The sequence below is a fragment of the Aythya ferina genome (genome assembly GCF_964211825.1).
Source record: "Aythya ferina genome assembly, contig: HAP1_SCAFFOLD_72, whole genome shotgun sequence".
Lineage (NCBI taxonomy): Eukaryota > Metazoa > Chordata > Aves > Anseriformes > Anatidae > Aythya > Aythya ferina.
In genome coordinates, this window is record NW_028181438.1 from 84,357 (window position 1) to 111,374 (window position 27,018).

The 27,018-nt window shown below is 46.7% G+C and overlaps 1 pseudogene across 1 annotated transcript in view; it reads left to right on the plus strand.

The window, feature by feature from the left end:
* Positions 1-2,685: 2,685 nt before the first annotated feature.
* The window catches only part of LOC311428403 (ATPase family AAA domain-containing protein 2-like), a 29,319-nt pseudogene continuing 4,986 nt past the window's right edge, over positions 2,686-27,018 (plus strand). The window contains exons 1-14 of the transcript in view: positions 2,686-3,436; positions 3,675-3,735; positions 4,134-4,236; positions 7,203-7,241; positions 7,338-7,459; positions 20,470-20,580; positions 21,019-21,124; positions 21,929-22,051; positions 22,281-22,383; positions 22,604-22,719; positions 23,686-23,859; positions 24,233-24,321; positions 24,661-24,820; positions 25,684-25,774. The product of the transcript in view is annotated as an ATPase family AAA domain-containing protein 2-like (transcript). The remainder of the gene's footprint in view (positions 3,437-3,674; positions 3,736-4,133; positions 4,237-7,202; positions 7,242-7,337; positions 7,460-20,469; positions 20,581-21,018; positions 21,125-21,928; positions 22,052-22,280; positions 22,384-22,603; positions 22,720-23,685; positions 23,860-24,232; positions 24,322-24,660; positions 24,821-25,683; positions 25,775-27,018) is intronic.

Here is a 27,018-nt window from a genome sequence, read left to right on the forward strand (position 1 = left end):
CGCGGCGCCGCCCGGGCACGTTGCGGCGCGGCGCCGCCCGGGCACGTTGCGGCGCGGCGCCGCCCGGGCACGTTGCGGCGCGGCGCCGCCCGGGCACGTTGCGGCGCGGCGCCGCCCGGGCACGTTGCGGCGCGGCGCCGCCCGGGCACGTTGCGGCGCGGCGCCGCCCGGGCACGTTGCGGCGCGGCGCCGCCCGGGCACGTTGCGGCGCGGCGCCGCCCGGGCACGTTGCGGCGCGGCGCCGCCCGGGCACGTTGCGGCGCGGCGCCGCCCGGGCACGTTGCGGCGCGGCGCCGCCCGGGCACGTTGCGGCGCGGCGCCGCCCGGGCACGTTGCGGCGCGGCGCCGCCCGGGCACGTTGCGGCGCGGCGCCGCCCGGGCACGTTGCGGCGCGGCGCCGCCCGGGCACGTTGCGGCGCGGCGCCGCCCGGGCACGTTGCGGCGCGGCGCCGCCCGGGCACGTTGCGGCGCGGCGCCGCCCGGGCACGTTGCGGCGCGGCGCCGCCCGGGCACGTTGCGGCGCGGCGCCGCCCGGGCACGTTGCGGCGCGGCGCCGCCCGGGCACGTTGCGGCGCGGCGCCGCCCGGGCACGTTGCGGCGCGGCGCCGCCCGGGCACGTTGCGGCGCGGCGCCGCCCGGGCACGTTGCGGCGCGGCGCCGCCCGGGCACGTTGCGGCGCGGCGCCGCCCGGGCACGTTGCGGCGCGGCGCCGCCCGGGCACGTTGCGGCGCGGCGCCGCCCGGGCACGTTGCGGCGCGGCGCCGCCCGGGCACGTTGCGGCGCGGCGCCGCCCGGGCACGTTGCGGCGCGGCGCCGCCCGGGCACGTTGCGGCGCGGCGCCGCCCGGGCACGTTGCGGCGCGGCGCCGCCCGGGCACGTTGCGGCGCGGCGCCGCCCGGGCACGTTGCGGCGCGGCGCCGCCCGGGCACGTTGCGGCGCGGCGCCGCCCGGGCACGTTGCGGCGCGGCGCCGCCCGGGCACGTTGCGGCGCGGCGCCGCCCGGGCACGTTGCGGCGCGGCGCCGCCCGGGCACGTTGCGGCGCGGCGCCGCCCGGGCACGTTGCGGCGCGGCGCCGCCCGGGCACGTTGCGGCGCGGCGCCGCCCGGGCACGTTGCGGCGCGGCGCCGCCCGGGCACGTTGCGGCGCGGCGCCGCCCGGGCACGTTGCGGCGCGGCGCCGCCCGGGCACGTTGCGGCGCGGCGCCGCCCGGGCACGTTGCGGCGCGGCGCCGCCCGGGCACGTTGCGGCGCGGCGCCGCCCGGGCACGTTGCGGCGCGGCGCCGCCCGGGCACGTTGCGGCGCGGCGCCGCCCGGGCACGTTGCGGCGCGGCGCCGCCCGGGCACGTTGCGGCGCGGCGCCGCCCGGGCACGTTGCGGCGCGGCGCCGCCCGGGCACGTTGCGGCGCGGCGCCGCCCGGGCACGTTGCGGCGCGGCGCCGCCCGGGCACGTTGCGGCGCGGCGCCGCCCGGGCACGTTGCGGCGCGGCGCCGCCCGGGCACGTTGCGGCGCGGCGCCGCCCGGGCACGTTGCGGCGCGGCGCCGCCCGGGCACGTTGCGGCGCGGCGCCGCCCGGGCACGTTGCGGCGCGGCGCCGCCCGGGCACGTTGCGGCGCGGCGCCGCCCGGGCACGTTGCGGCGCGGCGCCGCCCGGGCACGTTGCGGCGCGGCGCCGCCCGGGCACGTTGCGGCGCGGCGCCGCCCGGGCACGTTGCGGCGCGGCGCCGCCCGGGCACGTTGCGGCGCGGCGCCGCCCGGGCACGTTGCGGCGCGGCGCCGCCCGGGCACGTTGCGGCGCGGCGCCGCCCGGGCACGTTGCGGCGCGGCGCCGCCCGGGCACGTTGCGGCGCGGCGCCGCCCGGGCACGTTGCGGCGCGGCGCCGCCCGGGCACGTTGCGGCGCGGCGCCGCCCGGGCACGTTGCGGCGCGGCGCCGCCCGGGCACGTTGCGGCGCGGCGCCGCCCGGGCACGTTGCGGCGCGGCGCCGCCCGGGCACGTTGCGGCGCGGCGCCGCCCGGGCACGTTGCGGCGCGGCGCCGCCCGGGCACGTTGCGGCGCGGCGCCGCCCGGGCACGTTGCGGCGCGGCGCCGCCCGGGCACGTTGCGGCGCGGCGCCGCCCGGGCACGTTGCGGCGCGGCGCCGCCCGGGCACGTTGCGGCGCGGCGCCGCCCGGGCACGTTGCGGCGCGGCGCCGCCCGGGCACGTTGCGGCGCGGCGCCGCCCGGGCACGTTGCGGCGCGGCGCCGCCCGGGCACGTTGCGGCGCGGCGCCGCCCGGGCACGTTGCGGCGCGGCGCCGCCCGGGCACGTTGCGGCGCGGCGCCGCCCGGGCACGTTGCGGCGCGGCGCCGCCCGGGCACGTTGCGGCGCGGCGCCGCCCGGGCACGTTGCGGCGCGGCGCCGCCCGGGCACGTTGCGGCGCGGCGCCGCCCGGGCACGTTGCGGCGCGGCGCCGCCCGGGCACGTTGCGGCGCGGCGCCGCCCGGGCACGTTGCGGCGCGGCGCCGCCCGGGCACGTTGCGGCGCGGCGCCGCCCGGGCACGTTGCGGCGCGGCGCCGCCCGGGCACGTTGCGGCGCGGCGCCGCCCGGGCACGTTTCTCAGGTGGAGCTGTTGAGCAGGTGAGGTAAAGGAGCTGGGAACAGAGAGGTATTGCACAACTGTATGTTCCATCAGTAGTAGTCAGCGTTGTGGTGTTGGTGGGTATTAGGGCTGGCATGCTAGTGAATGCTGGTTCTCTGCGTTTACTGATGGGGATGAGCCTGTTTAAACTAATTCTAGTTGAGAAAGTTTCAGTTACTAGCTTGGTGATATTGTAAATCCCTTATTAAAACCTGCAGAAAAAGCAAAAGGGGATTCGTGCTTCTAGAATCACCAGAGATATCTTGTCTGCTCTCTGCATGCTTTTGAGATAAAGTTGATTTTAAAAAAGAAAGAAAAAAACCCAGCTGCTTTTCTTGCTCTCTTCCTACTTTCTTGTGCTTTGCCCCTCCCCTTTCCCAGCTGGTTTGGTTTGGGTGCTGGGCGGGGCCAGAAGGTATATGAGCCCCAGGCATGGCATCAGAGAGCTCCCTCTGCCTGGGCTGCTCTTTGGGGTCAGTGCTTTGTTTTTCCTTCAGTCAGTTGCAGGGTTGTTTAGGCAGGCTGGAGTCTATGAATTTCTGGATTTCTAAGTGGTTGGAATTCTAGATTTCTAAGTGCTTGAAATAGAGGGATATTTAGTAGAGGCTGCTGGCTCACTTTTTTTTGGGGATGGTGGCATATGCTCCTGTTTTTGAGCTATATTTTAATCTCTAGAGGTATAAAACCACTTGTTTTAGTCCTCTGGAGAGTTACCCCCGCTTGATTACATGCTACATATGGCTTGACAGTGTAGATGCAGCATTACCAAGAGACTGAGCATGGTTGTATCAGAGTCACCTTTTTCATCCGCAAAGGGTAAGTCTGTGATTACCCCTGCCAGGGCTGCTGTGTGTGCATGTCTTTTTGGCATGTGTGTGTGCATGTCTTTTTGGTGTGTTGTGTGGCCTGGGCAGAGTTTGCAGTGGCGCTGTGAGCGAAGAATCTCAGAGCTGGTGAGCAGCTGAAGTAACAGAGCTGGGAAGAGAGAGGTATTGCAGCAGGTACACTGTGGCTATGAGGTGCCTCAGAGTGTGCTTTCCTCTTGTCTTTGCAGGTGCTTTGTGCAGTCGTGGACAGGGAAGGGAAATCTTCATGTTACGAAGCTCTGAGGGAAGGTGAGTGTTGTCGGCCTGGTCATCCCTTATCCGAAGTGAAGGAAAGATTGTTTGGTGTTTGATTGCTTTGGCGTATAATCTGTTCTGCACCTAGATGTTTCTTTCTACGTAAAAAAATGTTTGAGCTATTTCCAGTTAAGCAAGTTCCATTTACTTGCTGGGGGCGGTATTGTCCTTTTAATATTCAAAGCTGCACCAAAAGCATGGGGATTGTTCCTTCTAGAAACACCCCAGTTCTCTTGTCTGCAGTCTGCATGCTGTTGAGCTAAAGCAGATTTCAAGAAAAAAAAAAAAAAAAAAAAAAACAAAGAAAAACACACACACAAACAACAACAAAAAAACACCATTGGGTGACTTCTTGTGAACGCAGCGATCATTTAATCCCTTTGTTTTCCCAGGTGGTGTGGATGATACTGGCTGCACTGTTGGAGTTTGGATTTGGAGAGGAACACATGAGCACAATCATATGTAACATCAGAAGTAGTCAGCATTGTGGAGAAGGTGGGCATCATGGCCGGAGTGCTAGTGAATGCTGGTAGTCTGTTTTTGCAGCTGATGATGAGCCTGGCACTTGACTAAGATGACAATCGGTGCTTGTGCATTTCTTGAGGTGGAGGAACTTTACCATCCAGCAACCTGAGAGCTAAGTTGGGGGGCACCTGGTATTTGCATATCTGGGGTGGCTAATGGGAGCTGGGAGTCAGAGCAGCGTGGAGCCAGCTGGCTGAATAGACTTGGTGCCACTGTGAGGGTAGTTCAGGCTGGGTCACGTTCAGGCTGCTTGTGGCTGGGTCACCAGGCTAATAGAAGCAGCGGGATTATTTTGTAGCTTGAGTGCGTGTGCCAGGCATGACAGTTTCCTTCTGTTCGTCTGTCCTGTAGTGTTGCTTCTGCAATGTCTGTTCTGTGCTTCTTGGGTCTTGATATCCTCCTAGCTTTTTACACTGGACTGACTAGACATGCGACTTGATAGCGGTGCTGAAGGGCCTCAATGCTTGTTTTGTCATCATGACTCTGATCCAAGCACTTCTTGTCTTGCAGTTGCTGCTTGAAGTGCAGATCTGTTTCAGGTCTTGTGCATTGTATTCTGTTTGAGATCACATCTGTTTCCATCCTCACTCTTGAAGAAGTCATCTGGGCTGCATCAGGAGCTCTTGCTTTGGAATTGATTTCCTAAGTGTCTTCTTCAGGGGTTTTCACTCCCCATCCTTCTGGTCTCTTGTCTTGAAGGCAGGCTTTTTAGGCCTCCATCATCCCAGTTCTGGCAGTTGCTTCCAGTCTCCTGTCATGATATTTGAGTCTCTCCTTGGGTCTGCTACAGAGCACCTGTTCTGACTTGCTGTTGCCATAGGGCTTCCCTCTGGGGGTCGCTTTTTCTTGTGCATTGTGTTGTGTGTTTTGTTTGTAGTGTTTGTGGCGTGCCTGTGTGTATGTGTTTGGTCTGGAGCTGTCCTGCCTGGCAGTTAGTGATGGTAGCTAATGTCCATGGGTGTACTAATACATTGTCCGGGCTGTTTTGGCAAAGACATCCGGTCTGCCTCTGGGCATGTACTGAAGGGCAGCTGGCACAGTCATCTCTATGGTGTTTGGCAGATTTGGGGGGGAGGAGAGTAGTGCTGCTTGCGAGCAGCTGCTCGCATAGCGCTTGAACGGTGTGCTTGAGGAGGTCTGTCGAATCTTGAAAGCTTACAGATACGGGGTTTTGAAATTCTTATTTTTATTTCTTTCCTGTCCCCAGTAGAGTGTAAAGCTTTGGAGGAACCTGTCACAGGAAAGAGCTCCTTCTGGAACTGTCCAGCACTTGGTAGGCAACTCAGTGACTGGCTTGATCCCCTTTCCAGGTGCTGAGGCAAGGGGGCTGCTGTTTTGAAATGATAATATTGTAAATGGGGTTCCTTTGTGTTGTTGAGGGATGGGTGCTAATGCTGGCAGCTGAATGATTATCTTGTGACTGTGTTTTCCTTTGTTCAGGCTGAAACTCAGTATGTAGTCCAGGATGTCATGACCCGAGGTGCCTCTGGAGTGAGTGGTGTGATGAGCAGAGGTAGCTGTTATTTTTGGGGTGCGGTTGTCACTGCAGTTATTTTCTTACATCCAATCGAGTAAAATTCCACTTTCTCTTTTAGAGGTGCTATAAGTGGGTAAAGAGAACAGATGGAAGCATGTGCCATGTGGGGCAGGCAAGCGGCAGAGGTACAGGAGGGGATGAGAGTAACTGTCCCGAGGGCGCTGTGGCTTTTGCTCCTGCGATTGCTTTCTCTCCTGTTTATGAGGTGCCACAGACAAGGTGGGCTGAGATAGCCTTTAGAGTAGGAGGAAAGCAGGTCACTGGAATGCTGCGTGGTTCCTGAGAAAGGTGTTGTGTAGGAAAAAGGTTGTCTGGTGTGGCAGTTCCTGATGTCGGTCGTCTTTGGTAGGCAAAGAGGTGCCCGAAGCCCTGTCCTGTGTAGCCTGAGCACGCCTCACTGAGGATGAAGCCTGCTTTCCAGCAGTTTGCAAAACTGTTGAGGCTGAAATGCTGCATCTGTGTTTGGGTTGGGGTTGCACCTTGGTGAGTGTAGGGATGGGTTTTAAGCTGGTGCAGCGGAGGGCCTGGCCCCAGTGTCCTGTAGCGTGTTTTGACCCATCAGCATAGCCTTTGGTTTTCAGATAGCCTACTGAAGTAAGTGATTTTTCCTGTGAATGGAATGGAATTGATTTTGTTGGTGTATAATCTGTTCTGCTCCTAGAGTTTTCTTTAAATGTAAATAAAAGTTTGAGCTAATTCCAGCTGGAAAAGCTTCAGTTACTTGCTTGGTGGTATTGTCCTTTTAATATTAAAAGCCGTAGCAAAAGCATGGGGATTGTTGCTTCTAGAAACACCCCAGTTGTCTTGTCTGCAGTCTGCATGCTGTTGAGCTAAGCCTTATAAATAAGTAAATAAACCACAGCTGCTGCTCCTCCTCTTTCTACTTTCTTGTGCTTTGCCCCTCCCCTTTCCCAGGTGATTCCTTCAGTCAGTTGCAGGGTTCTTTAGGCAGGCTGGAGTCTATGGATTTCTGGATTTCTAAGTGCTTGGAATTCACTTAATAGAGGGATATTTAGTAGAGGCTGCTGGCTCACTGTTTTTTGGGATGGTGGCATACGCTCCTGTGTTTGAGCTATTTTTGAATCTCTAGATGAACCAACCCACTTGTGTAACTCTACAAAGGACTAAAACCAGCTTGATTACATGCTACAAGGGGCTTGACCACATTGGTACAGTATTACCAAGAGACTGAGCAGGGTCACCTTCTTCATCTGCAAAGTGTAAGTTTGTGATTAGCCCTGTTGGAGCTGCTATGCATTCATGGCCATCTGGCATTTGTGGACTTCAGGGTGGTTTTTTTATTTGTCTAGCTCTGGTCTCTGTGTTTGAGTTCTTATCAAGGAGCTGTACTGTTTGTGTGTCCATCGTGGATGTGACCTTCTCTCTCTATTTTTTGTAGCCCAGGGCATAGGCACGGAAACTTGAACGAAGCATGAGAGTGAGTGGACAGCAGTGGGGTCCCCGAGTTGTTCGGTGGACTGTGTTAGTCTGCTTCACCTGTTGGGCCGGCTTTGCAAGCGCCTTGCGACAGCAGAGTACGTCTCCTGCCACATTTCTGAGACCTGCCAGACATCAGCAGTTCCAGTTCCTGAAATGCTGGAGCTGCTCAGGGCGCAAGAGGAGCAGGGAGCATGATGCATCTCCTTGAGATGTTAGGTGAGCGAAGCGGTCGTACTGGGTTGGGGTACGTGGCTTTGGGGCTTCTTGGCTGTTGCAGTAGGGGAGGAAGGAAGAGGAGTGGGGAAAGACTGTTTTGTGGATCGTCACGTTTGTCTGTTCTTTCTCCTTGGTCTAAGCCCTATGACTTTGGCTCGGCACACTGAATGGAAGTGCTAAGCCTGGATCGGGAAGGTGAGTGGAGAAAAGGTGGAAAACAGGTATTGTTTTTGGTGTTGTAGTCTATTGGTGCGCCTCTGGGTGACTCCTCTTTTGCAGGGACGAAGAAGGTACTGGGAACATCCTAGCTGGCCTTTGTGGTCCACGTTGATGGTGGATTCTGAGCCCTGAGAATTAAGTCCGGGGGCAAATATTGTATGTTGGGGAGTGGTTGGCAGAGGGAGGCGGGGAGTTTTCTAGAGGGTATCTATCTGGTTTCAGAAGCGGAGCAGGTCAGTTGACTACGACTGTTTCTGAGGAGGTTGTTCTACTGGAAGAAATTTGGCTGGTGTGCTGGTGCCTGATGGCACTTTATTTCTGCAGGTGAAGAAGAGCCTGGTGCCTGAGGCAATGTCCTGGCTAGCGTTTGTGTTCCTTGGTGAAGATGGAACCTGCCTCCCAGCATTCCCAAGCTAAGTTGGGGGGCAAGTGCTATGTTTGAGTTGGGGTTGTGAATGCACCCATAGGGCGAGGGTCTGTGCTTCTAAGTCATTGCTTTGGATGGGGCCTTTCAGGATCGATCAGGTCAGGCAGAGAGATTATGTGTGGGGAGTTCTGTCACGTACAGTGTGAACACATGCCAGGCAGGGCAGTCCCAGTTTGTCATCTGTGTTCTGTGTTGTCTGTGCTGTACTGTGCTGTTGCTCTTGGTGTTTGGCAGGCCCTGGGGAAGCCATCCTGAGGGTACTGAACACTTAACATCATCAGAATAATGCTGATGTTCAATTGGGAGCTGAGCACCTCTCATCTTGCAGTGGGAGTTTAAAGGAATCACTTCTGTGTGTGTAATACTTTTTTGTATCAAACGTTTCTTGATATGATCAACATATGTTACATGCTCCTCAGGTCTTGATATCCGCATTTCCTTCTTCCACTGGACAGATTAGACGGGCAACTTGGTAGCCACACCGAAGTTCCTAAATGCTTGTTTCATCATCGTAGGGCTGATGCGAGCACTTGTCTTGCAGTCGCTGCTTGAAGTGCAGATATGTTTCAGGTCTTGTGCATTGTATTCTGTTTGAGATCACATCTATTTCCATCCTCACTCTTGAAGAAGTCATCTGGGCCGCATCAGGAGCTCTTGCTTTGGAATTGATTTCCTAAGTGTCTTCTTCAGGGGTTTTCACTCCCCATCCTTCTGGTCTCTTGTCTTGAAGGCAGGCTTTTTAGGCCTCCATCATCCCAGTTCTGGCAGTTGCTTCCAGTCTCCTGTCATGATATTTGAGTCTCTCCTTGGGTCTGCTACAGAGCACCTGTTCTGACTTGCTGTTGCCATAGGGCTTCCCTCTGGGGGTCACTTTTTCTTGTGCATTGTGTTGTGTGTTTTGTTTGTAGTGTTTGTGGCGTGCCTGTGTGTATGTGTTTGGTCTGGAGCTGTCCTGCCTGGCAGTTAGTGATTAACGTGGTAGTGCATCGGTGTACTAATACATTGTCCGGGCTGTTTTGGCAAAGACATCCGGTCTGACACTGGGCTACTGAAGGGCAGCTGGCACAATATATCTGTTTGCGAGTAACTGCCCGCGTACCTCTCTTTGTTTAGTAAATTGTAAACTGTAATTGCAATCGAATTTGGGACCCAGTCGTGTATGACAACTGGGGGATCGTCCGGGAGGGCTTTGGTTCCTGAATTCTTACTTGATCTAGGAGAGGCGCCCCACCATGTGGTGGCTGCTGTTCGAGTCGGGTCGGGACTAATGGCATCTTGAACCTGAATAAAGGTAAGCAAAGGTTGTGATTTTTCTTCAGCTCCCTTGCTGGTTGCAGCACTCTATTTTGCCTGTAATTCTGCATGTGAAGATCCAAATGAAGACAACGTAGTCGTAAGCGTTTAAAGCATATACTGTTCTGTTGGGTGGGATTTGGTTGCCTGTGTAAGAGTGTGACTGAGATGGAATTTAGTTCCAAAGCGATTGTGGAGGTCTTCTAACCGCGGTTCCAATCTCCCGCGAGGGACTTGGCCGGTGAAGGACCGAAGCGATTCCTATAGGATTTGTGGGTGTGTGATAGATCTTAAACCCTCTGTAAGACACTCTTACTAATGTAACCAAGGGCTGTGGGAATTGCCACAGTAAAATTCCTAGATGGGTCAGACAAAATCGAAGACCAGGGACCAGAAGAAAGGGAGCAAATTACCAGACACACCACCAGAAAGTCCATTAGGAATAACGGTTAGAAATTGGAACGATAGAGGCCCCAGAAAAGGAAAAAGTAAATAAAAAACAGTCCAGTATTGTGTGATAGAACGGCCAAAGGAGCCTTTAAGATCACGTCTTTCGGTCTGTTTTTCGATCCTTTGAAGACTGGATTTGTCACGCCTGAAATACACATGTTAATTCGAAGGAACCTTTTTGCCAGGAAGAAAGCGATTATGCAGGATTATGGATCAGGAGGACTTCATGTCCTTTTCCAGCCTCAATATTTACACTAAAAGCAGATAAGAAATTTGAAGAAGAAGAACAGGAAAAAGAAAAAGATAATAAACGGGAGCCGTTGGATAACCTACCATCTCCATATCCTAACAATCCACCTCCGGTGGCTGTGGTATCTCTAGCAGTACCACCGTTGCCCCTGCTTCCACCACCATCAGCACCAGAATGAGACCGACCTCTGGCTGCATGCATGAGAAGTAGGACTGCCATATCTGAGAGAGCTCCTCTATATCCCTTAAGGGAGGTAACTGGTGTATAACTGGGTTGGAGTTTTAACAGTTAGGGTTTTAAGGGTTTCAGGGTTATCGTGTTAGGGTTTTAGAGTTTTTTGGGTTGTAGTGTTGATAGGCTTTTTAGTGTTAGGGTCCTAGGGTTTTATTTTTGGTCAGTTATTCAGGGTTTTAAGATTTTTTTTTTTTTTTTTTTTCAGGTTAGGTTCTCCAGGGTTAGGGTTTTGAGTGTCCTAATTTTTTGGGTTAGGGTTTTGAGCATCCTACTGATTTGGGTTGGCTTTGGGTTTTGAGCGTCTTAATTTTGGGGTTAGGGCTTCAAGCGTTCTAATTTTGTTGTTTAGGGCTTTGAGAATCCTAATGTTTTGGGTTTGGGTTTTGAGCGTCTTAAGTGTTTGGGTTTGGGCTTTTAGGCATAGGACTTCAGGGGTTTAGTGTGGTAAATAGTTTGGGTTATGCCTGTAGGGGTTTCAAGGACTTTTAGTGTTAGGGCTTGTGGCTTTTTTGAAAGGCCGGTAAGTGCTTGGGTTACAGTGAGTGCTGGTAAAAGGTATTTCTCGAACACTCGGCCTGTGATTGGTCAGGCCAGCTGCCTGGGGAATGCTGGTAGGCGTAGTTTTCCGGCACTGGGTATCCGGGAGGCCATGTTTGGTGCCCATAGCATGCCGGGAGATGTAGTTCTCGGACTCCGGACTTCCTGGAGGCCATGTTGGGTGCCCAGAGCATACCGGGAAATGTAGTTCTAGGGAACTGGGGTTAGGGGTTGGGGTTGGGGTTAGGGTTAGATCCGGGTTAGGGTTGGGGTCAGGGGTGCAGGGCTCTGTGCAGCAGTTATTTTTCATTCTAAATCAGGGGAGTCGGTCAGGATGGCCTCATCCTTCAGCATCCTACTATCAGTTAACCATTTTTCAGCCTTCTGCTGGAGTACTCCCCTAACATTATGTGGAGTATGTATCTTCAGAGGTGCCCTACAAGCGACTTTTCTAGCTTCCTCAATCAGTAAGGCAGTAGCCACAATTGCCTGGAAGCACACTGGCTACCCCCTCCTCACAGGGTCTAAGAGTTTGGAACAATATCCCACAGGTTTCTTGATTCCTGCCCATTCTTGACTTAGCTGTAATTGCAACTAACGTATGCAGTTTGGTTAGAAACACTTACAAATAAATAAAAGGGTCTTTGTAAATCTGGGAGGCTCAGCACTGGAGCTTCTATTAACGTTTTCTTCATCAACCTCAACTTTTCCTCATCTTCCTCGTTCCACTTAATTTTTTCTCCAGTCAATTTTTCATATAAAAACTTTGCCTTTTCACTAAACCCTTCAATCCAGGGTCTACAATATCCCAAGAGCCCGAGCAGTTGCCTCACTTCCTTCTTTGTTTTGGGTGATGATAGGGCTAAAATCCCAGATACCCTGTCAGCATCCGATTTTTTCTTTCCTTGGCTAAGCCCATGTCCTAAGTACCTTACTTCTTTTTCCACGAATTGTAATTTAGATTTTGAGACCTTCAACCCTTTTTCCCTAAGAAATTAAGTAATTGGATAGTGGTTCTCCGTGTCTCTTTTTCAGTCTCCCCAGCTATTAATAGGTCATCCACATGTTGCAACAATTTCACTTCCCCCTTTACCTCAAAAAGTTGTAATAATTTTTCTAAAGTTTGGCCAAATAAATGTGGGGATTCAGTAAATCCCTGAGGAAGTACAGTCCATCTAAGCTGTTGTCGCCTTCCTGTTTCGGGGTCTTCCCATTCAAAGGCGAAGTAATTCCAAGACCCTTCACTTAATGGGCAGGCCCAGAAAGCATCCTTCAAATCTATTACACTATACCATTTATGCAGAGGTGTTAGGTGGTTTAATAAAGTGTATGGGTTAGCTGCCACTGGAAATTTGGTTATGGTTCGCTGATTCACAGCCCTAAGATCCTGAACAAACCTGTATGATCCATCAGCCTTTTTTACTGGCAAAATGGGGGTATTATGTGGGGACATACATGGTTCCAGCATCCCCTTTTGGAGCAACCTGTCTATAACTGGTGTTATAAATGGCTAAATCCCAAAATAGGATAATAATCAACGTTTACAATTTATTAAAGGAATAGAGGTAAGCAAACAGTGCTGGGTGTGCTAAGAGTCTCCGCTCCACCTAGACGCACACCCGTTACATCAAGATGATGATTTTTTTTTGCTCCTAGACTAATACATATTCATTACTACTTCTAAAAAAACAGGGTTATTATAATTAGTTCCAGAATCTGAACCCCCCTACTGGAGCATGCGTATCAGTCTCTGGTGGTCCTTCTGGGGGTCTCCCATGCTGAAGGCTCATAGTCTTCCTCTCACGCTTTTTTTCTTGTCCTTCTTTGTACTTCTTGGGTGCATGTCAAAAGCTTGCACAGCGTTCCCTGCAAGCTTTGTCTTTTAGCCGTCCTTCAGCTTTTCCCTTCTCCTTCATCTCCTGGCCAGGTATCAGGGGCTTGCATAGTGTCCCATGCAAAAGTCATAATAGTTAGCAGTTGTTCTGAAAGCCCCGGATATCAGAGACTTCAAGGAAAAAACTTACGAATACATTTTCCTTCAAGCTCTCTATTGACAAGAATTGTTCAAACATTCCTCACAGTCCCTTATCTTCTTTTTAATATCCTCAATTCGTGTCTCTTTTTCAACCTTTTCCATTAATAACTGGATTTCATCAGTCTGTTCTCGGAGGGTCCAGTTCTTAAGCATCATAACTGACATATCCCCTTCCTTTTTTAATGAAGTCATTACAAATGTACTATTTATTATCGGGCGTATCAATAATGTAAAGCAAGGTATCATACAAGGTATGAATAATAACATCATTACACCACATAAAAATAAAAATAACATCCTTTTAACCCATGGTCCACCAGGCAGCCATGAAAATAAATCCCTATCCATACCCTTCCAAGTTTGTGCTGGGACGTGGGCTCATTCCTAATTTCTTTTGTTATCTGTTTAACCACTTTCCCATTATCGTCAATTTGTAAGCAACAATTAGAATCATTTAGTTTCCCACGCACACCCCCCTCTTCTGCTAGTAAATAGTCTAAAACCATTCTATGTGGAAAGATAGCATTCCTCATCTGGGTGGACTGATCAGCTAAAAGATCCAAAGCTGTCGCTGTTTGGTTATTATTTCGAGGACAGCTTGCAACCTAATTATTCGATTCAAATTATAAATAGGTTCTCAGGCTCCAGATATTATCTCATTTGGGTTCCAGGTAGCTGGTCCATAATACTGTATGATTCTTTCAGGGGGCCATTCATTTTCTCTCCGTTGTTGAGCACTACCTCCGGCTAAGGAAGCATCAATAGATCGTTTTTCTCTATTCAGATCATCATATAATTTTATTCCTAAATGATTTCCTTGTATTTGTGACAATAAAAAGAACAAGGGTCTTATGTAGCCCACGTAGCATATTCCTGACCAGTCCTTTGGTAGCCTTTTGTAGGCCTGTTTGCCACACACCCAATAATGTCCCTTTAGAGCCCACGTCCCATTTGGAAAAGGACAGTCCCATTCTCTTTTATTCCTTGGGGTGTGAAAATACAAAGGGTTTTTGTTACCAAGTGGTCCTGTTACAATGTTTGCCCCATTAGTACTTGTATATATACACCTCCAAGCTCCCGCACTAGATTCCCACTCACAATTACAACTAAGTTCTCCTTCACGACTTGTCATACCACGAGCTGACCAGAAATGTTTAAAGAACACTTGTGTCCCATTCTCATCTTGCCGCCTCCAGCAGTAGACTCTTACCACATGCTGCTCCCTAGTGGTGTTATCACGCTGACAACTCGGGATTTGAACGTCAAATTGTCCCTTTGATTGTGCTCTTGCCATGGCTTCGCATCCAGGTCCAAAAAATTTCTTATATGAGCATTTCAGCCAAGTCCCATTTTTCAGCTGGACATGTGTAGCGTTCCATTTTCCTTTACTTGATGTACAGTTTATAGGTCCACATTCAGGATCAGTACAATCATATCCGGGAGATAGAGTCCATTTACAAAAGCTTTTTCCCACCTTTACTGTTCCTGTTCTGGTTAAACAGTATATACCCTGCTCTGACAAGTGCAATTGCCATGGGCCTTCTTCCTCTTTCCAGAATTGTGTACCATTATGAACTTCACTCAAATTACTAACCCACCACTTAGGTTCAACCGGGCCAGCTACCCAGGGCCAACTTTCAGTTCCCTGTGATCCCCCACAAACCCAGCAATTGCTAAGGTTAAAAGCCTTGGCCACTTCTTCCCCCAGAATGAACAAGTTATTCCCGTGGCTTAATTGCCCCTGTAAAAATAGTACCAGGAAGTATAACATCCTTCTGCGTCATCCAGGGGTTATCGTGGGGGTGTGAGAAATGCCTCCAATCAAGGGGTTGGGCCCACTTCAAGGATCTATTTGAGCTTGGGTTACTGTTCAGCCTTTGAGGGTGATCCAGCTCCTGGAAAACTAATTACAATAGGTTAAAAAATAATAATAATAATCATATTTATTATATAAATATATTTTTGTTTGCTTGTTTGTTTCTTTTTCCTGGGACAACCTGGCTTTAGTGTGGGCAAAGTCCGGTTGAGGCCCTCCCACTCGGCAGTCAATACCCGTAGGGGTTGCCTCCCTTGGTAGACTATACACACCACAGTGGAGGGTCCTGCCCCGGTCTTGCCTTCTCCCTTTCTTCCCTTCAGGCTTGTCCCCTCCTTCTGGCATTCTTAATTTATGCAGAGCCTTATTGCCAGAACATTAGTTCTTTTTTAGCTTTAATTTCAGTTCCCCAGGAGCAGACTCAACCCTCCAAGTTCGGGTATTTATTGGTCCTTTTACTCTAGATGCATGGGTCCAACCCCTTTCTGCTGTTCTCACAGCTGTTTCAGTGGTAAGTAAAACAAGGTATGGTCCCTTCCACCGGGCGTGTAATGATTCTTCCCTCCAAGTTTTTATTAAGACCTTGTCCCCTGGTTGTATTTGATGAATAGCAAACCCTAAAGGTGGTGTCTGAGCCATTCTTCCAATTTCTCTTAGCTCTTGCAATCTTTTCCCAATAGTAATTGCGTATTTCTGGATACTACAATCCTCAACTACATTGTTTCCCAGAGGCATTCCCTGTGAATAAGGCATACCATATAACATTTCATATGGTGATAATCCAGTCTCACTGTGTGGTTTAGTTCTTATGTTTAGAAGTGCCAATGGTAAGCATTTTGTCCAGGGCATTTGTGTCTCAATCATTAATTTAGCCAATTGTTGTTTCATTGTTTGATTCATTCTCTCTACTTTTCCTGAGCTTTGTGGGTGCCATGGAGTATGATATTCCCATGGATTACCTAATGATTGACACAATAATCTTACTATTTTAGAAGTAAAGTGTGTGCCCTGATCAGAATCAATGTACTGGATTATCCCATATCTAGGTATCAGGTGTTCTAATAAATTTTTTGCCACCATTTGTGCCGTAGCTGGTGCTACGGGATAAGCTTCTACCCATTGTATTAAATGATATACTATTACCAATAAATACGTTATCCTCCCTACCATGGGCAATTCAGTGAAATCAACTTGTACTTTCTCAAAAGGCCTATAAGCTGTTTTTCTTCCTCCCGCGGCTGCTTGTCAAAACACTTTCTTATTTATCTTCTGACAAGTTAAACAACCTTGTGTGATTTGCTTTGCTATTTCAAATACCCCTATGCAACCAAATTGTTGAAGTAAGTGATTACTTAATGCTTTTGTACCCCAATGTGTTTGTGTATGCAAACGTTCCAATCTTTGCCTTGCATAAGCTTGTGGTAATATCTCTCGCCCGTCTGGCAATGTCCATTTTCCTTGTTCTAATCTAGCACCTGTTTTCTCCAGTTTTGTCTGTTCTTCAGGAGTAAACTTTTTTTCTTCTCCCTCTCGTCTTTCTTCCTCCTGTACTGTATTAATTTTAGCAGCCTGAGTTCTCAAGGCTGCTTCCTGAGCTTCTTTATCTGCTAGATTGTTCCCTCTGGTGTGGTAATCTAATCCTCTTTGGTGTCCTTTTACATGTACCACTGCTATTTCTTTTGGTTCTCTTAATGCCCTTAAATTTTTTATTATTAATTGTTGATGTATAAGATTCCTCCCTTGAGTAGTAACGAAACCTCTTTCTTCACAAATTTTTCCGAAGGTATGAACCACCCCACATGCATATTTAGAATCTGTATATATAGTTCCACTTTTCCCCTTTAATAGTTCCACGGCCCTATATAGGACATACAGCTCACGAGCCTGAGCTGACCATGATAGACTCAAGGGTCCTGATTCCACAGGTTCCAGGTGCTTATTAATTATTGCATATCCTGATTTTCTTTTTCCCTCCACTACTCAGGAGGAGCCATCTATGAACAGTGCTTCTCCCTTCTCTAATTCAGTATCTCTTAAACCGGGTCTTCCTTTAGTCTGGGTCTCAATTATATCTAAACAGTTATGTTGTAATTCCTCTGATGGTTTTCCGAACAAAAATTGTGCTGGACTCTGAGCAGAGCTTACCCTTAGTTCTAAGTCAGGGGAGTCAATTAGTATAGCTTCATACTTTAGGATCTGGCTGTCTGTTAACCATTTCTCTGCTTTCTGTTGTAAGACACTTCTGACGTTGTGTGGAGTATACACTTTTAAGGGAGCATTACAAGTGATCTTTCTAACTTCCTCTATTAATAATGCCGTAGCGACCAAAGCTTGGAGACAAGCAGGCCACCCTCTACTTACTGGACCAAGTAACTTAGAACAATACCCCACGGGTTTCTTAATTCCTGCCCAGTCTTGAGTATGAACTCCATATGCCGCCTGGTTTGATGTGTTCACAAAGGGATAAAAAGGTTTTTCCAGATCCAGAAGGCTCAACACAGGTGCTTGTATTAATGCCTCTTTTATTTCTTCAAATTGTTGATTATCTTCTGCAGACCACTTAAGTTGGTTCTTAATTAATTTCTCATATAAGAATTTAACTTTTTCACTGTAGCTTTCAAGCCATGGTCTACAGTATCCTAATAATCCCAATATTTGCTGGATTTCCTTTTTAGTTTGTGGGGGTCTTAAGGATAGGATCCCAGATACCCTGTCAGGATCTAACTTCTTTTTTCCCTTACTTAACCAATGTCCTAAGTATTTTACTTCCTGTTCCACAAATTGAACAGGAAGTAAAATACTTAGTAATTTTGTAAATACTTAGTATTTACTTTATTTTTATTTATATATAGTAAGTATTTTAAAATACTTAGTAATTTTGATCGAGACACCTTGAATCCCTTTTCTCCCAGGAAACTGAACAATTTCATAGGAGCTTCTCGGGTTCCCTCTTCAGTTTCTCCTGCTACTAATAGATCATCCACATACTGCAATAATTTTACCTCCCTGGGTAATGCAAAATCTTGTAAAACTTTTTCTAAAGTTGGTCCAAATAGATTTGGTGACTGTAAACCCCTGTGGTAGCACGGTCCACCTTAATTGTTGTTTCCGTCCCGTTTCAGGGTCCTCCCACTCAAAAGCAAAATAATCTCTGGATTTTTCATCCAGAGGGCAGGCCCAAAAGGCATCTTTCAGATCTATTACGCTATACCAAGTATGTTTGGGAGAGATATGACTTAGTAAAGTATAAGGTTTTGCCACCACAAGGAATTTAGTGACTGTTCACTGATTTACAGCTCTCAGGTCCTGTATGACCCATCCGATTTCTTTACAGGGAGGATGGGTGTATTATGAGGTGACATACACGGTTCTAGAGTTCCTTTTTCCAGAAGTCTATGGGTTTTAATCCTTTTCGACCCTCCATTGGTATAGGGTATTGTTTAATTCTAATTGGACGATGTGGATCCATGTGAACATTGAACGATGTGAACATTTATGGGGTCCATTTCTATTTTTCCAATTTCCCCTTCCTTATAGCACACTGAAGGGTTAATGAATTCTTCGTCTTTTTGTGTCAAAGTGTATAATTTAATCTGCAATTTATCCCCTTGGCTTTGAATGCTTAAGTTTAATTTTAAAATCAAATCCCTTCCTAGTAAATTGTACTCTGTTTCAGCGAGCAAAAGTAAATCATTAAGACAGATTTTTTTATCTGTTTCTGTCTCTACATCTTTCAAAACAGGTACCTTAAAGGGCTCTCCTTTTGCCCCTATTACAGACATGCAACTCTTCCCTTCTTCTATTCCTTTTGGAAGTTTTTGAATAGTGGATTTTTCAGCCCCTGTGTCTACTGAAAATAAGACTTCCTCTTTATGGGGACCAATTAATAGTTTTATCAACGGCTCTGTTGATGTTGAAGTCCCCAGAAGATATAGCCCCTGACACCCCTATTCTTCTTTGAATATTTTCTCATCTTGTTCCCGCTTATGATATTTCCTCTGAACGTGTCTCTTCTTGTTGCAATAGTAACAGACGGGAATTGTCGATTTCCCTCGACAAGGCTGACCCCTAGGGTTTTTTTCTATTACTTTTTTTCTCCTCTCCCCGGACAAGGTCTTGTGGAATGAGGTTAAGCCACGAAAGACTGTATGAACTTGGAAGTGATGGGAAAACTTACAGTTTTTAAGAAGAATGTTAGTTGTGTTTAAGGCAGTAAATTAGATCATCCTCGTAGGAGCTTTCTAAACAGATCAGAAGAGGGCAAGAGTGTACTTAAGGACCGAAAAGGGTGTTGCAGTAGATAGCTGATGAGTTAGATTATGTGATAGAGCTCAGCTGCACACCTGCAAAGGAGCTCAGAGAGACAGTGAGAGGAGGCTGAGCCCCAGAAAATACTTTGCTCCTCCCTTCAGAGGCCCAGAGGAGCAGAGAGATGCACAGTGGCAGGTGGGAACCCGAGGGAAGTTCTTCAGAGGAAGAATGGCTGGGCCATGGACTAGTAAGGGAGAAGCAGAGTTGACTCCTTTGGAGGTTTAGTTAGGAAAACATTAGCTCAAAGTCTTAATAAGAGTAGCTTGAATACAAGGCGGGCGCCAGTCTAGAGGGAGAAGCTTGGTTAAAGTGTGTGGGTTTCAGGGAGCTGCGCAGTAGAGACTTGTAGAGAGGAATTTTAAATAGCACGTTGAATGGGAAATGAGCCCGGGGCAATTAATTGATGATCAAAATGCAAACTACAATTTTAAATCAGGAAAGAGCTAGACTATACTTTTATAATGAAAAATACGCCAGAAAAGAGTGAGGAAAGTGTCGGTGTTGTTATAAAGGAAGTTACTGGAACAAAGGAAAGGGTTAGAGGAGCAATAAAGCAGAGAAATTCATGCTTTTGTGATAGAAGTGTTGGAACACCAAGGACTGGAGATGGTAGTGATCACAAACTCATTTCCTGATCGCTCAGTTTTCCGTGTGCTGTCTGTATACCCCATGGCACCTACCTCGCATTCAGAAAGCAATGCAACCTTTGGGGTTAAAAAATAAAAACCAGAGAGGGCAGTGCTTTCCAAGAAAAAAAGATAAGTCCTTGTGGCAAACAGGTAGGTGAACGGAGTATGTACGTTCCTTCCTCGGTGTCCTGCTGTTAACGTGAGAGGATATTCACCAGAACCCAGTAGATGATTGCACTCTGGTTCTTGTGTTTTTTACCATCTTTCATGAAACAACTTCAGGTTACTTGACAGAAGCTAATGGCCTAAGCTTATGTGCATTTGGCATTGTTTTCTCATTGGTGAGCTTCAAGCCTGTGTCTGGCCCATTATTGCTCACAGAATTTGTGGCAGAGCTAGACTTGGACTTAGATTACTACGCTTAGTCTTAGCACTGCAGATTATTAAAACCCTTTCCATTAAATACTTTCTCAAACTAAGAAGTGACTTTCTGAAATAGCTGTTTTCAGAAGATCTGCATCTTAGCTAAGCAATATGACAGAATTTTGCCTGTTGTTAAACACTGAGGCTGACGACAAGTCCATCAGCAGTTTCAGAGAGCACAGAACAATGTCCAGATGCATGCTCATCTGCTAGGATTTGTGATTTCTGAAACGTGACTTGCATAAATTCATCTTAAGGTTTTGCAGGATCCACTGTGTCATTAAAATAATGCTAATACTAAAACTGACAGGCATCTGTGTAATGCATTTTGGATTTCATATAATTTGCAAAAGTACTTAATGATTCGGTGTCATTTTGTGGTACAGTACAAACATCAAGAGGAAGTGAGAACAAAGAAAATGGTGGTGAAGATGTTCCAAGGCGTTACAACCTTCGACAGAGTAAACCTGTTGACCGCTACCAAGCTCCTATGGAAAGTAGGTTGAACGCACAGTTTCTCTTAAAACCTTATTTCTTGCACATAAGTGAGATAGAATTTTTGAATGCAAAGACGTGTTTGCGCACACAGTTCTATTTCAGTTCTGTACCTTCATTCTGCACATGAACTTCCCTGTTTTTATCAGACACGTGTGTCCTGTGCACATTGTATTTCTTTGCTGTTTGGCGTACTTAGTGCTATGTATCCTTGCTATAACAGTAATTAATCACACTTAATGGTCTTGCTCTTGTGATTTTCAGTTCACCTTTAAACAGGGCGTAGTTTTCCACTTGTACCATGCACTGATGAAAAGCAAAAACAGTTAAAAATTCTTCTGGAATTAGGGATGAGTGAAACACGTGGCATTTTCTTTTTCTTTTGATATCCTCCTCTCTTAAATGTATCTGTATCATTATTCTAAATTCTTTCCTTTCAGTAAGACAAAGAGATCGAGAGAGGACTAACTCGGGCCAGCCGTGTTCTGTCAGACAGAAAGAGTCACTTGAAAATGCTGGGTCACAAAAATATAGAAGACGTGCCAGGTTGGTGTATGGCTAGTGATAGCTCTTACTTATCCGTAGAGCTGTCAGTCTCTTTACTGCATAATGCTTCAACGGGTTTTCAGTTTAGTGGTAATTACAGAGTAAGTTTATGATCAGTACTTTGGTAGTCTGAGGATAGAGAGGAAAGAACTATTTGGAGGGGAGGAGGTGGATACTTTTAAGTTGGTTTCTTTTTTAAATCCAATATTTGTGGGTCGCTGATAAGATGATTATGGAGGTAGTGTCTGAGTTTCTGTAACTGAAATTCTTTGGTTCTGGAACTGAAGCCGGAATCCCCCCTTAAAAATCTTAGTCAGACTATTTAATCTTGAAGGATACAAAGGATTTTCTTAAAACCGAAAATAATTTTATTCGATTTAGAGGGAGAGGCTTTATGGAAGTTTTGTTAGATTTAAAAAAAAAAAAAGTTATCACTCAAATACTGACTCTAGTTTCTGTTTGGAATCAACTAATGTTTCTATATGCAGTTAACCTTAAACAATAAAAGATCTAAATGAAATCATAAATTGCCTTAGTAATGATAAAGGCTTTTTGGATTCTGTAAGCAGTTAGTGCGTAGAGAATGCTGTTGATTGCCAATATTTTGTTGAGCATTCTTGAAAGCAGACAGTTGTCACGAGGAAAATCATGTCATGGCCTTTGAAATCAGATTCCTAAGGAGTACAGTGGACTGGAAAATAGATCTCAGAGGCAATTTTGAGATAGAATTCCCTTAATTTTTGGTGTTACTTAGTATCTGCTCTATTTTCTTTTTAACTTTCTGGTTTATATGCTTGCTTGCAGACGGAGACGTGCAGATGACATCAGTGATTCTACACCCTCTTGCTCATCTCCCTTGCTTAGCACGTGTGATACGGAGGAGGGTGGTGAGAGCAGTGAGGACGGCGAGAGCACATCTCCAAGAAGGTTGCTGTCGGTAGAGAATAGGGGAGGGATGAATCTCCTTCAAATGAATATTTAGCCATGTTTAAGTTTATCTAAATGTAACTGTGTAAGTTTATGTCAATTAATTAGGTCTTCTAATATATTAATTAATGTCTTCTACATTTGCTTGGCATTATTATGAAAAACAAAAATCTTCGAGCTGCATCTTAAAGAAAAAGAAGCCCTATAACTTCTCCTTAATTCAAATCAGGACTTTTCGAGTGAAACGTCAGAAACGGGACCTAAAGAGAGTTCAGAGGGATCAAAAGAAAGCTGGAGGAAGTCAGGGAGATGCAATGCAAATAGATAATGCGGTAAGTGGTAAACTAATCATCGTGTCAGCGAGTGTTTCCAGTGATTCTGAAAGATCTCAGTGTGCCATCTACAACTACCTTTGTTGATGGTTTTCTCTAAAGCAACTTCAAAAATTGCCCAGAATGTTTGCGTTGTGCTGAGATAATTTCTGATGAAACCTTGATCTAGGTTGCTGCTTTCTTTAACATACAAACTCTGTGGTGTTGAATTTCTCTTTAGATTGGATTTGAGAACGTGGGTGGTCTTTCGGAACACATTGCAGCTTTGAAAGAGATGGTGATTTTTCCCGTCCTGTATCCAGAAGTTTTTCAGCAGTTCAATATTCAGCCCCCAAGGTAACTCATGACAGTGATAAATCGTAAGTCAGCTGTTTTCAGGAGAAAGTTCAATTAAGGTATCAATATGCTTCCGTGCTTCAACATTTTTGGCAGCGGTGAACATTTGTTTTAGTAGTAGCAAAAAGTGGTTTCTTAAAAATGGATAAAATCCAGAATATTTGTAGGTTAAAAATATAAGCAATGTCTGAAAATTGTAAGTTTTACCATCTGGTGTTTTTAAAAAGTTGGGTTAGTTGGGTTGGAGTGGTTTTGTTCTCAGTTTTATGTACAAGTCAGCTTGATTAGTCTGTAAGCAAGAAGGGATTATCTAGTGTGGAAGTCAATTGTAATATGTTGCCTGGAAGCCCAGTTGTTTTTCCTGCCTACTTTTGCTTTCTTTTTTTCTTTTTTTTTTTTTTTTTTTCCTCTGAGTGCTAAGGCATCGCTTTTCCTTCCGGCTTTAGGCTTCCTCACTTGCCATCAGCAATAGATGGTCTGAGAGACCAAACCCAGTAACTTAATGCTTTTGAAAGGAGCATTAAATGCTTTACTATCAGATTCTGCATATTGTGAAAGCAAGAATATGCAGTTTATTGCTGCAGAATGAACTGGTGATTCACCATTCAGCCCATTCTCAGATTCTGTGCTGAAGTTTGCCCGTTTGGCTCCGGTTTGCTGTAATCACCCTGTTTGTCAGCAGTTTTGGAAGTGTCCTTCTGGGACAGTATGCTCTCTTTTGAAGTTTTTATACGTTTGAGTTACCTCCTTATTCATTTCTTTGGGTGAAAAAAATGAATTTTCTTGTGAAATGTTGTAAAAACGCGGAACTTCTATCTGTTCTGCCTCTACCCACACTTCAGCTATTACTGCTGTCTTGTACATGACGTGTTTTGGTTAGGAAAGACGAGTTTGTTCTAGAGACGATGGTTGTAGGAGGTACTCATCATGATGTTTTTTTTCCTATCTGGATCTTTTTTATTGCAGAGGTTGTCTATTTTATGGCCCCCAGGAACAGGGAAAACACTAGTTGATCGTGCACTTGCCAGTGAATATAGTCGAAGTGACAGGAAAATATCATTTTTTCTGAGAAATGCTTCGGACTGCGTGAGAAAATAAGTGGGGGAATCAGAACGCCAACTTCGTGTGTTATTTGAACAGGTAAGGTTGAAATGCACAGTGTATTCTGTCAGAGTTGAAACCATTATTTTCTGTGGTCAACGTTTTTAAGTAGCACTTGCTCTTTTTTTGTATTTTGTTATTTTTTTTTTCCCCCTGAAATGGAAATGCCAGTGTTTCTGCTGTGAATGTCAGCTGTAAGAACTACTGGAACAATTTGCTTCCTGTCACCCGGATACAGTGGGTTGACACAGACTGCTGTCTTCTGTTAGTCATGCCAGATACTCCAGTAGCTCTATCAGTAGAGGTCCCAGAGGCTAAAGTGAAAAATCTAGTTTAGATGACATTCCAACCATGATGTTTTTGTGCATTTTTCCTTTAAATAATGCTGTTTTACTCAGTGTTTTCCTGCTAGGCCTGTCAGATGCGACCTTCAATTATTTTCTTTGATGAGATAGATGGTCTCGCTCCTGTGCGCTTCAGTAAACAAGACCACATTCATAGGTATTACAGTTTTGCACCTACATAAAATCTGCTTGATCTTTGGGAAAAAAAAAAAAAAAAAAAAAAGGACGATGACCTGTTTAATTTACTGTGAACATGTTAATTTATCCTGAAAACTTGTAACTCAATGCCAAAACAGGTGATTCTAAACGATAGTAGAAACCAATTTACTAAGCCTGATATCAGCATGTGGTCTGTGTTAACTTACCTATTTTTTATGTCTTAAAATGAGTCTTGTCCTTAAAAAGCTTGTCCTTTATGACTACTCATGGAAGAAAGTCATGTGGAATGTAACAAAATTTACTGAACCAGTAAGTAAAACTTATATTTTTCTATTTGTTCCATTGTTTCAACTCTTCTGACCCTTCTGGACGGCATAGATAACAGAAGAGAGATCGTGGTAATTGGAGCTGCCAACAGACTGGATTCTATAGGTCCTACTTTACGAAGACCAGGACGCTTTGACAGAGAGTTCCTCTTCAACTTGCCAGATAAAGAGGTGAGAACTTAAATTCAACGTTAGTGCTACCATGGCAAAGTCCAACTTTATAGGAAAAAAAATTGACAACTTGAACGAAAGAGTGATATGTGGAGACACTGCGCTGTTCCATGGAGGGCAAATCTGGTACTGGATATATATGGTCAGGATGATACCACCAAGTAGTTAGTTCTATAATCAAACCTTTAATTCCCAAAGTTGTACCTGTTTGCTTAATTATTTAGTCCACTTGGGCGCTTTCATCATGAAGTTGTGTTTTTGGTCTCAATCCTTCACTTATGAGTGAATAGGGGACGTGTTTGCATTTGATTGTGCCCCGGATCAGTGGTAGTAGTTTGAGTCATAATTCTTTTCTTCTTTATAGCAATTGTAGCAATTGGAAGCATTGTGCCAGAAGTGCTTTCTGTGAATTTACTGACTGGAAAGCAAATGTGATGAAGTAATGAGACTGTCCCAATGAAAGCTTGCTAAGTTTTAGAGAAGTTTTTTGGACAGCAAAGAAATGTTTCTGGATAAATTTTTCATTACGGTATTTTCCTCTGGGTCCTTAGGTCTCGTAGTTTGGAAACTTGTTATTGAAGCTATAAATGCCTTTTCTTTCACTGTAGGTTCCTAGAAAAAGTTCAGTATAACAAATAAGAAATATTCAATTTCCTGGTTGACAATGCAGAGTGTATATTAAATAACTGTAAAATACTTGAAAGTTGAGCAAGTAAGAAAAGTGTATTAGTAGATGAGGGGTTTTGAGGGAGGACTGTTTTGTTTTTTGTTGTTTGTTTGTTTGCTTTTTGGTTTGTTTGTTTCTTGTTGGTATTTTTAAGGAAAACTTGGGACAAGCGAAAATGCAATGATTTTGCTTCCAGGCTAGAAAAGAAATTGTCAAGATTCATACTAGTGACTGGACCCCTCAGCCACCGGACATGTTGCTTGATGAACTAGCTGAGAAATGCATTGGTAAGACTGAAATCAAAATGGATTCTTGCTTGTGACCAAGTTGTAAAGAACCTAGCTTGTACCAGGCAGTACCCATGCTCTTGTGCCTTGCTGCACAACTAGTCAACGAGGCAGCTGGCACGCCTTCATAGCAATCTGTGTGAGATGCTTTCATCTATTTACTCTTTGTTGTCGTTCCTCTTGTTGTCTGAGAACATTAAATGGTTCTGGGGCATCTTCCTCAAGAGTATAGTTTTTGATGAGGAGTCTGCTTCAGCTGCATAAGCGCAGGATATCAGGCAGTGAGCAACATGAAACTTCCCTGCAGAGAGTGGTATAAATGGCTCAGGATTCAAATTAGGATTAAATAAAAAAATAGGATTTATTAGAAGAATATAAAAGAATAGAGGTAAGCAAAAAGTGCTGGGTGCACTGAGAGTCTCCGCTCTACCAGGGCACACACCAGTTACATCAAGCAGCTGATTTTTTGCTCCTAGACTAATACATATTCATTACTACTTCCAAAAAAATTAGATTATTATAATTAGCCTCCGGGGTCCAGTCCCTCCTACTGGAGCATGCGCATCAGTCTTCTCTGGGGGTCTCTAGGGGTCTTTCATGCTGAAGGCTCGTAGTCTTCTTCTCCAAGTCCTTCCTGTTTGTACTCCTTTGGCACTGTACCAAGTTTATAGAACATTTTCTGCAGGTCTTGTCTCCCAGCCGTCCTTCAGCTTCTTTTTTCTTCCTCTTAATCTCTTGGCCCCCTGGCCAGATACCAAAGGTCTGCATAGTATCCCATAACAGTCACTAGTTGTTATCAGTTGTTATGAAACTCCCAGACATCAAACACAAATAGCTTTCTTATTGACACTTCACGAGTAATTAAAACATTCTTCCCCAGCCATTCACAGGGACAGTCACATCTATAGCAGTGTTAAGTTAATCTCGAAGAAGACAGGAAAAAAAAGGCTGTAACTGTTAGAAATAGAAGTCCGGAATAACAAAAGCTAACAGGTTCATAAATTTGAGGAGTATTTTCTGAAGACTTGATAAATTGACTAGAATGAGGGGGAGACTGGGACACACTGCATCTGTGGTTCAAGAATTAAATTGCCAGTGCAGGGCCCAGAGGCAGACAGGATTCAAACAGAATTGTTCTTTATGGACACGAAATGTTAAAACATTCCTCACAAGCGGTAGCACTTTGAATTCCCTGTTAAGCTGTTTGGTTTTGGCATTACAAATTCTTTAAATGTTGCATGTTG